We start from the raw sequence: 10755 nt of genomic DNA on the forward strand, positions 1-10755 counted from the left end.
AGTGACAACACTAATACATTCGTCGTAGCCTACGTTATGAAATATTTACATGAATCATTGATACAATTATGATAGAAACGACAGAAGAAAATATATCACGATAGACACTTTTCTATCGTCCCCACGATATGGATCGTTATATCGCCCAGCACTAATTACAGCAATTTAAAAGGAAAAATTATTTAGTTTTGCTTTAAAGTGTAAATTTGACTACATGTAAACACAGTCAACCTAAACACACTGTTGGAGGAAATAAATGTATTTGTGCCTTTTGCACGAAGGTGGTCAAGTCTATTAGTCGTGATTTGTATTTGTAGGTTAATGTGTTCCTTGTCATCCTAACTGGACATGTTTGAACGTTGTGCTGAGTGTGATGCTCCTGCCTGATGAGTTTGTGATGGCAGAGGATGGTTAAACCATTTTATGTGTCCAAAGAAAGGAAGGCTGATCACTACTTTAATCCATCCTGATCCAAGTCAGTCTCCTGTTCCTGACAGAGTGATTCACATCAGGTTTCTTCCTCCAGTTAAAAGTGCTTCATTGTTCTGACTGTAAGAGGCTGTGTTTTTAGTGAAGTAGCTGATTTCCTGTGAACATGACAACAGCACTCGTTTTCTTTTGAAACCGACCACAGCAAGTCAATGTGACAAAGATGAATGCCTCTGATCTCTGATGGTTGTTCCAGACTGATGTAGAGCTGCATGAACAGCTCGGACATCTTGACTTTTGCCACATAAGTCACATTTGTTGCTAATGCTAAAGATGATCCTGCAAGCCCAGAAATCTGAGTTGCATATCAAGCTGTGTGTGTAGACTGGTATGAATCTAAATCCACCTGGTCCTTCAGGTCCAGCTGATCATCTCTATTCAGGTGGAAAAAACAGCCACCACCTGTAATTATTTGATCTAAACACGGAGAAAGCCTGTATTTTTCTCAGCCCTGCACTGGGAACATCCCTCCAACCCTCGCTGGAGCGTGGAGCTTCTGCCAGGCTGGGAGGATTAGAGCTGGACTGAAGGGATGGAGGAGGATTGTGCAGCTGCAGACGAGGCAGATAAGGATAGACAAGCAGGGATGATATTTTATGGAACGTAGCAAAACAGGCAGATGAGGAGTTTGGTCATCAAAGATTTCATGATGCCTGTCGTCCCTTTTTCAGTTTACCCTCATTTTTCTTGGTTTCATTGTTACATAAAAGCTGACTAGTTTAAAGAAGTGGTTTACCAACACACAAGGAAGGGGGGAGCGTTCGCATGTGAAAGTTGACTCATTTCACATGACACAGGTTTGTTTGGCTGTGTTGGTAAAGCGTGGCGTTTAACAACAGAATGTTCTCCTCCGTAACCTAAATCTCTAATTTTATCATCTGCTGCAGAAGGCCGAACAGTGGCCGATAATGTTTTTGCCAGTGTGTGTGTGTGTTTGTCTGTTAGCGAAATATCTCATGAACAGATACTGATTTTGAGGACTTTAAGGGTTGATACCAGAAACCACAGCCGACCATAACTGGGTTTCATTTCTGAATGGGTCGGAGCTGTTTTAGAATCCAAAGAGGGACCTATTCAAGATTAGGTCATAATGTCATGGCTGCTCAGTTTATATTCATTTTTTTAATGAAATTGCACAAACAAACACAACTTTATAACACACCTTGAAGGCATGTATGTCGTCTGCGTCCTGCCATGTTGGATCTGGGAGGAAGTCCTCTGGATTCTGTTGGTCCGACAGAACTGAGCCGGCTCTAAACCAGGATTAAAGACCTCCAAACGTTCTCAGTCTGCTCATTGTGTGAGTGCTCAGTCAGCATTCAGGTTGTTCCTCCCAAACTAAAACAGTCAGCTCATGCAGGACATTACGGCTATGACTTTTGGTTTTAGTAACTTTTGTATATTTAGAATTATTTACCTTTTGTTTACATTTCCCCCCCCCCAGTAGAAGTGTATTGAGATCTCTTCAAATCTTTGAAAATTAGCTAAATTTTAGCATCTGTTAATTTAATTTTAACACTTTATATTCAGTGACACTCGGCAGTCATTCTGCACTCACATTGCATTTTTGCAGGAAATTCAGTTTCTTTTTCAGCTTTCTTCTCTGTTCGGTGCTCGCTGCTGTTCCTCACCTGCAGCAAGCTGTAAAATCCCTGCTGAGGAAATATTGTGTTTCCAGACACACCTATCATGGTTTAATCCTTATTTGTACTACAAAGCTCCTACGTTGTGGCATGCAGAGCTTAAATTGATACGTCCTTTTTTTCCAGCCTTGGTTCCATCCTCCTGAGCGCCATGGAAGGATCAGATGTGGCAGAGTAGGAGCGCTGAGCTTCCACAGGTTGGATGAGTTCGTTTTTAACATTGCTGTGGATTTCAGATAAAAGCCATAACTCTTTTTTATTATTATTCTTGCGAATTTGTTTTTGTTTGTTTGTTTTGACCCAACCCTTCAAAAGCAACTTGAATTCAGCTGAATGCCTGACTCATGCAGTGTCAGGTCCACCCCCCCACACCCACAGACCACATCCCTCCACAGTCAACAGCTATTTAAAGTGGCTGTGGCTCCGTGCTCCCCTCCCTGAGCCAGGATCGGCCCTCCGTCTTCACCAAGGATTCTGGTTTCCCTTCAGCTGACCTTGGTTATACAAACTAGCACTTGATCCCCNCCAACAATGACGCAATCGCGCTGTCCCCGCCCCTGCGCGAAGGCCCCGCCCCCTCCCCTGATTCTTCTTTCCTCCTCCTTCTTAATCCACCACTTTGCCAGGCTGCTGTCCTCTCAGAGCTCCCACAGAGTAAAGAATTTTGACTACGTTGTGAAAGTGAAGTCAGTGCTATTTATTCCCACCGTCTGGTCGCCTGGAGAACCTGGTTTGGAGAAGAAACCGGGAACAGGGAGGCAGGAGTGTTTGTGGGACCGAACAAAGGAAACAGCTTTCTTTGTTTGCTCATGAAACTTGTTTTTGAGAAGATCAAAAATTCCTTCAAAACAATATGAGAGACTGACAGAGTTCTACAGAAGAAGATTACTTTATGTTGATAAAGATGGATTTACAAAGTGCTGGTTCATGGGGTGAACTTAGTTTTTCACACTGCTGCTTCTGTAGTTTGGTTTAATTTTAGTTAATAACTTGATTTATATGTTATGCAGTCCCTCGAAAAAGGATTAAACTTTTCCACATTTGGTCTTGTTCCAACTACAAACCAGGGATTTAGTGATCAACACAAAGTAGAGTACTGTACAACTGAAGGATGAAGAATTGAACAGTACTCTGTTTTATAATTTCACCCTGCTTTAAACTTCTCAACAACTTTATCACAGACCTCTTTGGGGTGTGTTCTTTGGGCTTCATGATGCTGGTTGATCTCTTCTTCTTTTTCTTTGGGCTGTTCCCTCTTCAGAGCTCACCATAGTGAGTCTTCCTCCATCTAACTCTGTCTTCTGTGTCCTCTGTCCTCACTCCAGCTACTTCCATGTCCTCTCTAACTGCATTCATGTCTCCTCTTTGTCTGTTTCCTGGCAGCTGCGTCTCTAACATCCTTCTGTCCCTCCTCTGGACATGTCCAAACCATCTCAGTCTGTCCTCTCTAACTTTATCTCCCAGTCCTTCAACCTGTGCTGGACCTCTGATGACCTCATTCCTAATCCTGTCCATTCTTGTCCCTCCCAAGGAGAACCTCAACATCTTCAGCTCTGTCACTTCCTGTTCTGTCTCCTGTCTTTTTGTCCGTCCCACTGTCTCCAAACCATACAACATAGCTGCTCTCACCACTGTCTGTAAACCTTTCTTTGACCTTTGCTGCCAGCCTTTTGTCACAAATCACTCCTGAAACTTTTCTCCATCCTGCCTGGACTCTCTTCTTCACCTCTTTACCACACTCCCTGTTCTCCTGGACAGTCGACCCAAAGTACTTGAAGTCAGTCCTACACCCTTGTCTCCTGCCACATATCTCTCCTTGTGGTCTTTGACTAACAGTAGCACAATTACCGCTGGCACCCTGTTTGTCAGCAGCATCGGTGGCGGTCGTTGTTAACCCAGGCCTCAACCGAACCACTATGGTGTCGCTTGTTTTCCTGATGCAACCCTCACCATTTTCCCGGGTTTGGGAACGGCACCAGAGATACACTGGATTATGCTCCCTGGTGGGGGTTTTATGTTCTTTGATCACTAATGTTCTATAAAACATTTTTTATCACTGTGTATTAGTATTCATTTAATGTTACATTTATGTCAGTTTACAAGCTGCTATTTAATAAAACCTTGTTTCTAGTTGGAACCGGGTCTGCACATGTGACGGGGGCCACATGTGGCCTGTTGGTCCCTGTCTCTGGTCCCTCTGCAGAGGCATTTTAAAAAACCTAATGCAGTTCTGTGAGATCTCACAAAATATGTTAGCGCTCATACTTTGCGTTGAGAATGACTCTCAGCTGCTACCGGACCAAAATATAGCTCAGTATCTGTACATCTGAAAATCTAATCTGAATAGTTGTCTGCAGATGTTTGTTTTAGATGTACAACCAAAGATTACTTTCTGAGAGTTTCACTGAAATCTGTCCACTGGTTCATGAGATATTTTGCTAACACTACAGCCTCTCTGCTTTAACAGCAGCCAATAAATATTTAACAAACTTGTCTAATTTGTCATTTTAAAGTGGATACTGAAATAGATTTTCCACAAACAGAAAGGATTCCTATAGGCTGCGTAGTTCAGTGTTCAGATTTTATCAGAGGTGGTCAACACACAAGAACATGTTTCCTCTTTTGTCTTTATTCTAACATGTAAAAATACCAAGAACTTTTTAAACTCATTATGTCACAAACAATAAGTAATATTCATGTCAGACTGAATGAGTTGTGTTGTTTTTATTTAAAGCTTTCCGTAGATTTCGCAGCTCCGGACAGACTTTATTGGTAAAAGGAGGAGTGGCTCTTTGGATTGTAAAGGTTAGAAGCTCTGAGCTGGTTTAAAGAAGGTAATGTGTGGGAATCAGACATTTATTGTCCGTTCGGGGAGGTGTGCATGCCGCTCCAGCTCACACAGACATAACACAGATGAGTTCTTTTCAAAACGAAAGCTTTGTTTGGGTTTCAACACGAGACTCGCTTGGAGCTCTCTGGGAAACCTGCACAGGTGAGTCACATCCTTCTTAGCATTCCTTCCTGCATGATGTGTCTGCGTCTCACCGCTTTATATTATTGATAATCAACAGAAAGATTATCAGCGTGCGTGTGTTAGTTTGTCAGTCTGTTAGTAAATTATCTCATGAACCACTGAACAGATTCGAATGAAACTCAGAAATGTACGTCTTCTCCTGATTCCCTGCTGGAGTCAGTCTAATTCAACATGGCTGCCACAGCTATGCAACCTTAGCAAACACAAAATGGTTATAATTCAGTCAGTTTTACAGATATTGAGCTAAAATGTGGCGTGATCGTAGCTTAGTATCATCCCTAAAACCTACTCCAAGAGCGACTCATTGCATCAGCTTTGCCTAATACTTTGGTATTAACAGTTTGCCTCTGTTTTGGGCCCGTGGGTCTGTGGGTCTGTGGGTCTGTGGGGCCGTGGGGCCGTGGGCCGTGGCAGCAGAGGTTTCCTGTAGCGCCTGCTCCGACAGCGCTGAAGCAGCTCTGCTGTCTGTTCACTCTGAGGTGGAGAGCATATTCTGGGATGTCTTTTATGGACTACAGCTTGTTCCAGGGCTGCCACAACCATCCAAGGGTCGACCCAGTTGACTTTGATAATCCATCAACGTCAGTATTTTTAGTCGACACATCATTTTTATGACTTTATTTATTAATTAAATGTATGAGTTGAAATAATAACAGTGTTTCTCCACTCTGTTACTATGAGCTCCGGTGGGCTCCGTCTCAGCTGCCAGGGTGGACCAAGAGTCCACGGCTGCAACGGAGAATAGATGAAACAAGTTATAAAACTTTCCCAAATGTCAACGAGTCTAAAGTATGAGAATACTTCAAGCTAGCTGACAATAAAACAGCTGTTTGACCCTTCTGCAAGGTTTCCTTGGTAGTTTATATTTAAAGATGAGGCTCACAAAGCTACTGATAATAAAAACACTCTGAAGTTCGACATCTCTAAGACTATAAATGTTAGAGGACACTTTTAGACTAGAATCAGAGTTAACTTTGATTTATTAATGCTGTTTCTAATCGGTGTTGAACTGTTTCTCAGAGATCTGTTCCTCCACCAGCTTCACTTTGTTTGCTTTTTAACTTGTCGTTGAAAGCTGCTGTATTTTTACTAAAATGCTAAAAAAAAAGGATTTTAATCTCCTTTTGTCCATTGTAGCAGGAGAAACATCCTGATGGTAGGAATCTACTGGAGTTAAGTGGGGGAACGTCTCAGTGGGGCAACAAATCCTGTGTGATAATTTTAATTTATTTTAAAGCTAGAAACACTCGCAGAGCACAAACCTCCACCAAAGCTATAGGGTCACCGACACCATTGGGGCTTTTCATTTTTAAATATGTAAATAATCAGTGTTTCATTTTACTTAATTGTCATGTTGAAGTTGACATTTAAAACTTATATGTTGTCCTTTATTTGCAAGTCTTTGCTTTAGTTTTATTTTGTGATATACTGTAAATACCAAAGTTGACTGTTAACAATAAAATGAACTAAAATGAAATTGTAGATTATAATTTTTGGAGGAAAATCAATTAATAAATTGATTAATATAGTCTATAAATGAATCGTGACTAGTGGCAGCCCTATCTACTTATCCTGCTGTATTCAGCGTGGGTCTGGGGCCTCCAGTCCAGTCTGTAATTGATGGAAACATCCAGGTACTTAAAGTCCTCCACCTCCACTACACCCTCTCCCAGAATCCTCAGTGATTGTGAAGCTGACGTTAGAGATGAAGACAGGCAGATTTGGACCAGTCTTCCAGTAATTATTGTTTATGTCAGCGTGGTATTAAGGCCTGGACATTTGGGGCTGTAGTCTCTGATGTTTTCTGTCTAAGGCAGGGGTGGGCAATCCTGGTCCTCAAGGGCTGCCGTCCTGCCTGTTTTACTTGTTCCTCTGCTCCAACACACCTGATCTGAATCAATGGGTGATTAACAGGCTTCTGCAGAACATGAAGAGGTGATTTAAGCACTGAATCAGGTGTGTTGGAGCAGAGGAACAAGGAAAACATGCAGGATGGTGGCCCTGAGGACCAGGAATGCCCACCCCTGGTCTAAGGAGAGCCCTGTGCAGGTGTCAGATACAGCTCCAGCACCTTTGAGCTGGGTTGGAGACACCTGTGAATTTTGTTTAAAACTCAAGCCTCTGCAGTTCACACAAGGGAATGAAGAACTCCCACAAACACTGCAGGACATTCTGGAGACTCCCTCATAAATGCTGTTCACAAACCCAGCTCAGTGAGACGACACCTTTGTGCACCCACCAAGAGCTGAATGGTCATTAGTTGCTGCAGGTGGCATGACTCAGAGCTGTACTGGGAATCAGTGGTGTATAATGTGAACAGGAAGTGAGAGCACCGTTCCCTGTGGTGCTCCTGTGTCACTAACCTCCACACCAGACAGGATGTTGCCCAGATACAGTATATAAATATATATTTGTACTTTTTTTCTGCTGGGTTTGACATGACATCAAAGCATTATCCAAATGAGTCCTGTAAGAGCCAAGTCCATTCAGGTCTTGTTTATCTCCGTTTGCACACTGAGACAAGGTGACTTTCAGAGAGCAGCCTGCACACTCGCAGCAAGCAGAACAGTGTAATCAAATCACGGTGTGTAGCCCACCCTTCTGTCTGTTTTTATGGGATGTATTTCTGTCTGTGAACTCGATCGGTCATGACCGACACTTGCAGAGACATGAAGAACGGGTCACTTTACTGTCTGTCCTCTGCTTTTATTTAAAGTCATGCTAATCAAAGTGCAAATTATCCTCACTCCCTGACCTTTTCCAGGACACCCCCGTCCCCCTGACACCCATTTTTATGTGTGGTTCTAGTGATCCAGCTGCAGTACTGGTTGGGTTCTTTATTTCTTAGAAGGCTCAGGACTTGGACTCCTTCAGGCCGCCTCGGTGTGATTTCTGAACAGACAGAGGCAGCGAGGGGGCCGAAGCAAACCCATTCATGATGCACCTTTGTGCCACAAAGCTGAGTTCATTTCTGAAAGTTCACGTCTGTGTGGTACATGGCTGGCTCCATCTGTGATTTATGAACGTCCAGAGGCAGAATAAAGACGGACTAGTCTATGTGGCCATATCGCTCAACTGTTTTGTTTTGTTTTGTTTCTGAAAGAGCCTAGAGAGAGGGAGCATATTATCTTCTCCTCCTGGGCAAACACATTTGTTTCTGTTGTTTTTGTTTCGCACTTCTTTACTCACCGTCTATTCCCAAAACTCCTACCTAAACTTCCCACACCCTTTCCTCTCTGATACACTTCTATGAAATAAATATTTCTGCTGTCATTTAACATCAAACAGCCTCAAACTAAAATTAGGCCATAAAAGATTTGTTACTAGACTGTTACTGTTTTTTATGTTTTTAAAATACCTTGTAAAATAAGGAAAAACCTGAAATCAATTCTTCTATAAACTCTCAGAATGGATCTTATTTCCTTAGTTACATTTTAATGGTTAAGCCAGTATCTCACAGGGCTGCGACTGTTGGAGACTCAAACTTGTGAAAAAATTGGTGAATTTTCTGTTGCAGCCTCACTGAATTCTGAGTGTTTATGACCAGCAAGTTGTGAAGCCATGTTTTGCACGTCCAGTTTTTGAAAATCAGTCTATTTTTGTGTGCATGGCTTGTATTCTGTATTCTAGATTACGTTATTTCGTTGCCCACCTCCACCTACTACATACCTGCATATACTTTGTACCTACCTTGTCAGACACCTCAACATTTACGTTTTAATGTGTTGAGTACACTTTAGACATGAAGATAGACAGATTTGGACCAGTTTTTAAATAATTATTATTCAGGGCTGTAGCCTCAGACGTTTTCTGTCATAAGGAGCGCTCCTGTGTAGGTGTAAAATACAGTTCAAGTCTTTAGAATTACATAAAAATAAAATTAAATATGAAGGTTTCAAAGAAGTTGGACCCAGGAATACAGACTGACACAAGTAACATAGTAAAAAAAAACTGAAAGGATTTAAATAAAGAAAATGAAAAGGCTAACATGGCAGCAAGCTTTACAGTTTAACAAAAACTAGAGGAGGCACAGAGGAATAACCTGGCATGGCATAAAGTGAAGATGAACTGAGAGTTGAATCTTAAAAAGGCTGGGATAGAGTGACACCTGCGCCTAATGACAACTGGGAACAGGTGCGAGTGGGCGGGGCAGGAGCTGAGGAGCAGAAACTGACTGGAGAAATACTGAGACAGGCTGGAAAACACAAGGAGGCACAAAAAGAAACTGAAAACAGAAATGAACCATCATGGGACATGAAAAATAAACCTCAAAACAGAAAACTAAACCCTGAAAAGGTTTAAGAGGCCCGTGGCAACTATTTTGAGGGAAATTTTGTTGAATTTGTAGAGAGGGAAAGCCTGTTTGCACAAATTAAATTAGTTTTCAGAGACTTTAATGTGCTTTCACACAATATTAAAGCTAAAAGTACATTGTGAAAAGTCCAGAGTAGAAGTTTTATTATCAAGTTCAAACTGTAGGTCCAAAGTGCCTTTTCTGTTCAGATTTCCTGCCTTGATCCAGACCCTCAGGACTGTTGAAAACCACTCTCTCTGCCTTTTGCTGTCCTTCAAAGGCTCCATTAGCAATGCATGCCCTACATCATGTATATGCTGCCACCACAGGTCCCTCCCACTCCACCCAGAAGCCCGATAAGCTAACACCAGGACATAAACCAGCACGTCCTTGTTACGGAAGTTTAATGCATGTCAAAACCATCCTGGATTTATCACACGAGCTGTGACATTTCATCAGGCATTAAGTAGAGCCCACTGGGTTTTTAATCCGTGCGTCTAGACCTCTCCAATAACCTACGAAGATCAGCAAGGTTATGGTTGATTTATTTTACGGCGAGGCACAGACCTTATCCAGCAAGATGGGGCTTTTGGAAATGAGTGTGTGCACAGAACTGATAAAGTAGATTAAAACTTGGAACTGTTTGCATAACAACAACATATTGTTTTCCTAAAATCCTGTAGTACATGTACACTGTGTGCGAGCGTGCACTCTGCCTTCAGCATCCTGAACCCAGTGAAGAAACAGGCTGTCACCAGTTTGTGCTCTGCTTTTAATGGTTATTTTGGTGCTGGAGGGACTGAGGAAAACAAAACAAAAACAAACAAGAAGTGGGTCACCAGCTATTTTTTTCTTCTCTTTTTTTGTAAATAAAAGTGCTCAAATGGGGTTTTCAATCATTTCTATTTAGTTTCACAAATACTGTGTGATATTTAAGCTTCACAATCCTCATTTCTCTTGAGTTTACCTGTTCAAATACACAGAGAGGCAGCATTAAGCAGTATGAAGTGTTTGTGGGCTGCAGATCAGATTTGTTGTATTTACAGGTGCTGGTCATAAAATTAGAATATCATGAAAAAGTAGATTGATTTCAGTAATTCCATTTAAAAAGTGAAACTTGTATATTATATTCATACATTACATACAAAATCATATATTTCAAATGTTTATTTCGTTTAATTTTGATGATTACAAATGACAACAAATGAAAATCTCAAATTCATCATATCAGAAAATTAGAATCTTGTGAAAAGGTTCAAAATTGATGGCACCTGGTACCACACTCTAATCAGCTA

At 41.7% G+C, this 10755-nt stretch overlaps 1 protein-coding gene across 3 annotated transcripts in view; it reads left to right on the plus strand.

Moving 5' to 3' along the window:
• Window positions 1-10755, plus strand: part of plxnb1b (plexin b1b) — a 93744-nt gene that overhangs the window by 17342 nt on the left and 65647 nt on the right. For 2 of the 3 annotated variants that reach the window (XM_037975183.1, XM_037975186.1), the window contains exon 2: window positions 2259-2329. The exons of the other annotated variant lie outside the window; for it this stretch is intronic. The gene's annotated coding sequence lies outside the window, so the exon portion shown is untranslated. The remainder of the gene's footprint in view (window positions 1-2258; window positions 2330-10755) is intronic. 3 annotated transcript variants of the gene reach the window in all.

This window comes from Kryptolebias marmoratus, linkage group LG4 (assembly GCF_001649575.2).
Source record: "Kryptolebias marmoratus isolate JLee-2015 linkage group LG4, ASM164957v2, whole genome shotgun sequence".
In the NCBI taxonomy this organism is placed as follows: Eukaryota; Metazoa; Chordata; class Actinopteri; order Cyprinodontiformes; family Rivulidae; genus Kryptolebias; species Kryptolebias marmoratus.